The sequence below is a fragment of the Euprymna scolopes genome, chromosome 13, assembly GCF_053919585.1.
Source record: "Euprymna scolopes isolate OS-2025 chromosome 13, ASM5391958v1, whole genome shotgun sequence".
NCBI classification, from domain to species: Eukaryota; Metazoa; Mollusca; class Cephalopoda; order Sepiida; family Sepiolidae; genus Euprymna; species Euprymna scolopes.
Genome location: NC_136494.1, coordinates 114,679,249 through 114,686,364, shown reverse-complemented (window position 1 = coordinate 114,686,364; position 7,116 = coordinate 114,679,249).

The following is a 7,116-nucleotide window of genomic DNA, read 5'->3' as shown; positions in this document are numbered from 1 at the left end:
ATATTTGGAGTTATTTACAGACATTTCATCCGCTCGGGAAACATGTAACCAAAATGGACCGCGAAAATGCTTTTATACATTCTGAACACATTTTAAATATATTTTAATTATTTTACACTTTGAATAATTTATGAAGAGGACGCTACACAGAATGTCTGAAACGCGTAAAAAACTATTTCAATGATTTCAAAACATTATTACAATGATCTAAATATGATACCTTTTTGTATGAAAAATCAAAACACGGAATAATAAAATAATGTTAAAAAATACATAGCAATTGTTGGTGACCTTTCTTATTTAAATGTACATTTTTCTCTCGTTGGAATCTCTTAACCAATTTTATATATATATATATATATATATATATATATATATATATATATATATATATATATATATATATATATATATATATATAATTCTTATACAAGTGGGGCCGTTATCAGCACTTAATATATATAAAAACCCAAAACAAAAGTCATGTAGAGAGTCCGTCTCGTCGACAGCCCGCAATATTCACAATTTTGAAAGTTTGATTTTAATACAGCCTATCAACAAACGTCAGCGCATTTATTGAAATAGTTGTACTGTAAAACTTATAAACCATTAATACTGATGAGCCTGACTAATATATGGTTAAGTAGCGTAATGAACTGGGCTAAAAATAACATGGTTTTCCTTCGGTATAAGTCTTACCGTTAACGATGCAAAAAAGTCATTTACTCTTGGTCAGATTTATTCGTTGATACTTGGGTTTATTTTAATTGTTAATTTTTCTTTCATTTTATAATATATATGTTTTTATTTTACATTTATTTTCAGCTTTCACATTTTTTTTTAGCTTCATGTGTATTTTTTAATTTATATTTTTTCGCTTCACGTGTATTTTTTAAATTATATTTTTCTTATCGTTGTCAAAATTCAAAAATATCAATCGATTTTCGTATATTTTATTTTAGTTTCTTTTCCATACATCATGCATTTATTTACGTGTTATTATTTAAATGCACTCTATTCACGGCTTCGTTTCTGCACTTTACATTTATTGAACAATATTAATCAATGGTTTGTTTCGATAGAATCATTATCTTTCTGAACATCTATGCAGTTTTTGTATTAAATTTGCAGATGTTACTTATTTTATTTTGTTGCTGAAACTGACACGTTCTAGAAATTATTGGCTAATCGATATTGTCGCAGACAATAGAATTAGCTATGATGATTTCAACCCCTGTTATATTCACTATGGTTATTTATGCATTAATACTGTTTGCAAATTTGTTTCCTTTATCTACATCTAAAACAGCAACTTGTATTCAATTTATCGTATACAATGAATAGTTTACAACAGTTTTTTTCCTTTCAATTTGGATTATTGATTGATACAAAAACCCTGTCTATCCTTGGTATCGACAACTAGTAGATGGACACACACACACACACACACACACACACACACACACACACATATATATATATTTCCTTTTGTTGCTGAAACTGACGGTATTGACCCCGCCTTACGATGTTATTTATAATGTTATTTGATTATATACATTTTTTACATAGGTGTCACCACTTATCAAGGCCGATAGGCCACGCAAGGATAAGGGTTAAAGAGTGTAGAGTAGTCAAAAGGACAATATAGTAATCGATAGTAATGGAAGTTCGGTAAATTTGTTAACTTAAGTGAAACGGCTCATCAGAAACTTGTTCACGTTGGACTTGAAGACAACCATATTATAGACAGCTGGAAAGCAGGAAAACGGAAGACAATTCCACAGGCGTGCAGTTCTAAGAAAGAAGCTTTGATCATGGAATCTATGTTTAAGTTTAGGCATAGATAAAGAGTGGGAAAAATTATTGATAATGATTTCAGCTAGTCTAGTGTTTCTTGTGAAAGTTTGGCGAGGGGGGACCATAGATTGAAGCTCAGTCGAATACTTTCCATGAAAATAACGATAAAGCAGAGACAAACTCGCAACATCTCTTCTGTGAGATAGAGGTTGCAGTGAAGAGAAAAGGACATCTCCCATCAGGCCACGAAGTCTATTTTGAACCCTATCAAGGCAGGACAAGTCTTTTCTAGCAGCTCCTGCTCATATGTGGCAAAAGTATTCCATCCTTGGACGTATCTGGCTCTTATATAGATAGAGAATTGCATCAGCAGTGAGATATCTACTGGATCGATAGAAGGATCCGACCATTTTTCCAGCGGCCTTGGCAACAGATTTGATGCACGTATTCCATTTAAGATCAGGAGTAAAGGTCAAGCCCAGAAGCCTGTCAAAACTTGAGACCTCCCAAGACGAGAGCCATTCATTTTAATTGATGCCATATGTGGATCAGAACGTTGATGATGTAAAGATAGAAGCTTGGTTTTAGATGCATTAAAAGTAACCAGCCACTCCTTTCCCCATTGTACAACGTGATCCAGATCAGAGGAGAGAGAATCGGAGAGAACTTGGTCGTTTACTGTCTTAGATGTGCTACCATAAATGGTAGTGTCGTCAGCAAAAATGTCTACGAATGATGTAAGGATGTGATTTGGAAGATCATTAATGTAGATCAGGAAAAGAGTTGGGCCCAGGATGGGCCCCTGAGGGACTCCAGCATTATACTATTAGCTTCTGATTTTTGCCCATCAACTACTACTCTTATGAACCTATCAGAGAGAAATGATTTAATAATTGAGAAGACATTTCCAGCTACACCATAGCTGGAGATCTTGTGAAGCAAACCTTTATGCCATACCCTATCAAAGGCCTTTGATATGTCAAGAGCAATTGCCCTAGAAAGATTGCCTCTGTCGAGAGATTCGCTAATCCTATGAGATATAACTGTAAGCACATCTGCTGTAGATCTAGCAGAACGGAAACCATATTGTGTGTCACTAAGAAAGTTTTTCTTTTTGAGATGGTTGATTACTTCTGTATTTAACACAGATTCCAGCAACTTACTCATGACGCACAGGAAACTTATTGGCCTGTATTGAGAGGGGGATGAACGATCACCTGAATTCTTAAATACAGGGCATACTGATGAGATTTTCCAGAGTGATGGGAAGCAATTCTCCTTAAGACAACGTTTAAACAGTTTTGTAAGTATGGGCGCTAGTTCTCGTTGAAGTTTTTTGAGTACTATAATTGGAATACCGTCAGGGCCGGTTGCTTTACTGGAATCAAGGTTTATGATTAGCTTGGCAACATCACGTATAGATATTTGTATATCACATAGCGTGTTTTCTGATACAGGTGGAAATATTGGGGGTTGGCGGCCTTGGTCGCAAAGAGTAGAATTAGCTGCAAAGTTCTTGGCAAAGAGTTTGGCTTTGTCTGATGCTGACGAGATTAACTCAGGTCCATTGATGATAGTTGGCATAGAGCACACGCTTCTGTTTAGGATTCTGTTTGCTATTTGCCAAAACTGGTGGGAACCAAGCCGCTGCTCAGCTACAATGGTTGCTGGCAGTCCTGAAAGCGGCTTTACTTTCCATACATCTATTACGTTGGAAGCAATGGAAAAAGTGATTTCTGTGCGCAATAGCAGCAGCAGCACATTCTGGAGAAAACCATGGCTGGCTGTTAGGTTTTTGCTTGAAAATTTTCGAGGGTATGAAATGGTCTATACCTGCAATTAACCATTCCGTCAGGTCTGATACTATAGACGACACATCCTTTTTAAACATGGAACGCAGAGGAAGATCCGATATAAATGTACGGAAAATATCCCAGTCAGCCATAGTATTACCATACATTTTCTAAACGAAATATATATGTACGTGTCTCCCTGTCGCTTTAGAATCTCTAACACGTACACACACTCACCTGTTCGAGGACAATTCTGTATTATGAACTTTTAATTTCCTGACTTGCTTTACCGGCACGATTGTTTATCATGCGTCATGGTTGTCAGGCAACACTCACTTGCAATCTATACATAGAAATTATAATAAAATGACCACTAATTGACACCGTTATTTTCTTTTCATTTCAGTTTCAATAAAAGGATTGGGGCTAGTCCATTATCCCCCTCTGATAAAACATCGAAAGTTCCGACCCTGTCGATGAATGGGTCGTTTTACTTGCGTAAAAGAAGGGAAAATTGCACTTCATAACGGTTTTTCATCTGGTTGTCGTTCAATTCGTGAGACACCGATTTATCAAATTTTTGTCTTTCCAATCTCTCGCAAGTGGCTGGAAATCGTCGTATACTTTACGCCTAATTAAAAAGCAAGTTCTCAAACAGTTATGCGTGGTTTGGCTTCGAGTAAGGCTCTTAAATGATTGTTGTCAACATCCGATGCCCGACCACTACGCTCATAATCTTCAAGATTCTCATCGCCGCCACGAAATTTCTTATACCACCATTGTGCAGTGTGTTCAATACTGGTTCCTGTGTCAAACGTATCGTTGATATCGCGATCTCTTTCAGCAGCTTTTGGGCCTAGCTTGAATGAAAAAAAAAATTGTGCAAACGTGCTCTTTTTTCATCTTCTATTCAACGTTCTGAAAAGAACACATAATTGGCTTAAAACGATTGTAACTTAAGCGATAGGAAAAAGCAAAAGAATTTTGAAATGATATATAAAGTAAAGGTATTCTTGCAAAAACATTTTTGATGATACATCATTTGATATCCAAATTAAAAAAAATGAAAACCTTCTTGACAACGTAATATGCCATTGCACATAGGCTTAAAGAAATACATTACAATCAAGGTGTCCGCATTTTATAAACACCTATCTAATTATCACAACGCCAACAAAGTACATACAAACAACATATTTGCTTACGAAGGAAACCAAGGTAATCTGAGGTTTATGGAATCACTACTAATAAAACAACATAAACTTAAAAAAAAATAACAGGTTAAAAGTAAACTGCAGCCTCCTCATACAGACACAGGAACACCAACAACACTCTTAACATGCATCACTACTTGTTATAACAAACAAATAATTATATTACACCAATAATCACTAATCAATAACAATATAGAAAATAATATGGTTAGATAGGACAGTGCCATTATATATATATATATATATATATATATATATATATATATATATATATATATATATAACTGTATATGTTGAAACAAGTAATTATTGGATTTATGTGTGGATTCTAATATATGAGTCATATATGTTAATTTTTAGAATGGCTGTAAAGACAATATAGTTATAATAAGATGTATATATTGAACATCAATTAAGATAAACTATATATTTTTAATATATATATATATTTATATATATATATTTAAAAGAGTGTAGCCATCAACAATTGTGGTTTTTTTTAAAGGTTTTCATCATATTTTTATTTTAAAATATTTTTATAACGCGTTTCGAGCTTAGGGTGTGCTCTCTTCAGATATTTTCGTAAAAAGTTTTTCTTTAAAATGGGAGTTTGTAGATATGCCTCGGCTGATATTAAATATGTTTTTCATAGTGGTGCGATGCGTGTGTTCAGTATTTAGACATTCTGTCTCCAACTGTAAGTTGTTCACTGTGACCGGTCAAAGTTAGTTTCAAAGAGTGTTTTTTAGTCCATATGGTGAAGGTTTTTATGGCTTCTTTAGGGTTCTTTTTAAAGACTTTCTTTCCCCATGTATAGCATACACTCACACACAATCACATACGCATACATATATATTCATGTACATGTACACATGCACATGCACACGTACGCAGGCACACACACATACACACACGTACATACATAGAAATATATGTAGGAGCATACATATATACACATATACATACCCACCTACACACCCACACACGTACTCGCATACATCCACCGCTAACAATTATTTTTATTTTTTTATTTTTTATTTTATATATATATATATATATATATATATATATATATATATACACTTTTTTTCCCCAACCAAAACACGCATGTATATATGCGCTTAATCATTCAGACATACGTACACGCACCCACACACACACAAGTAAGATGGAGAATAGGTAGAAGATATATATACACACACATACACGCACATACACACACACATGTACACACATATATGTATGTGCACATACACTCACAAACATCCACATACTATGCAGGCACATACACATACACACACATGCACACACACAGACATATGCAGGGGCTCACACATACGCGTATATCCGTATTCACACGAACACATTTACCCACTCATACATGTGCATACATATGTATATATATATACATACACACACATACATACGGATGTGTATACACTTATCCACCCATATATATATATATATATATGGGCACATGCACTCACAATCACACACACACATACATATTCATACATCCCACCTTATGTATATATTGGTTGAAGTTTCCTTTCCAATCCATGCACATATGCATACATGGATTCGGTCACCCAAACATAAGTGCACGTATACATACAAACAAGATGTAGCATAGATAACAGATGATATATAATTATACACACACGCATACACAATCATATGTGTACACCCACGCACACACACATATACACACGCACACACACGCGCACATACACATACATACGTTTAATTTCTAGTTGTTTGTTTAGTTAAGAGAAATGGTACTGTACTGGGTATGGGCGCGCGCACCCGCGAAAGTGTGCGTGTGCCTTATTGCGCTTTTTTGTTGTTTCATGTGTGAGGGTGCACACCTACCCAAGCATGCATGCGTGTAAGTGTATTTTGTGTTTTGCCTATTTATGTGTATAATTATGGAGAGATGTGTAAGGCGGGGTTAAACTTTGTTATGAAATTTTTTTCTTGAGTTAGCAAGTAGAAGTAGTTGTCAGTTTGGAAGATGGGCATTATCTCGAATCTGTCTCCACTGCATGCGTGTATATGTTGTGATACATGTAGGTGTCTATTTTCCGCGATTTTGATGTTGGATCGGTGTAGGGCTACTCTATTACTAAGGTTTTTTGTAGCGCCTATGTAGGATTTATCGCATGCTGGACATTTTATTACATAGATCACGTTTTTTGAGGTGTAATCTAGGTTTTTTTTAATTTTGAATGTTTGTATGGGGTTCGTAAATGTGTATGTGTTTCCCTCTAATATTATGTTGCAGACTCCACATCGTTGTTTGTTGCATTTTG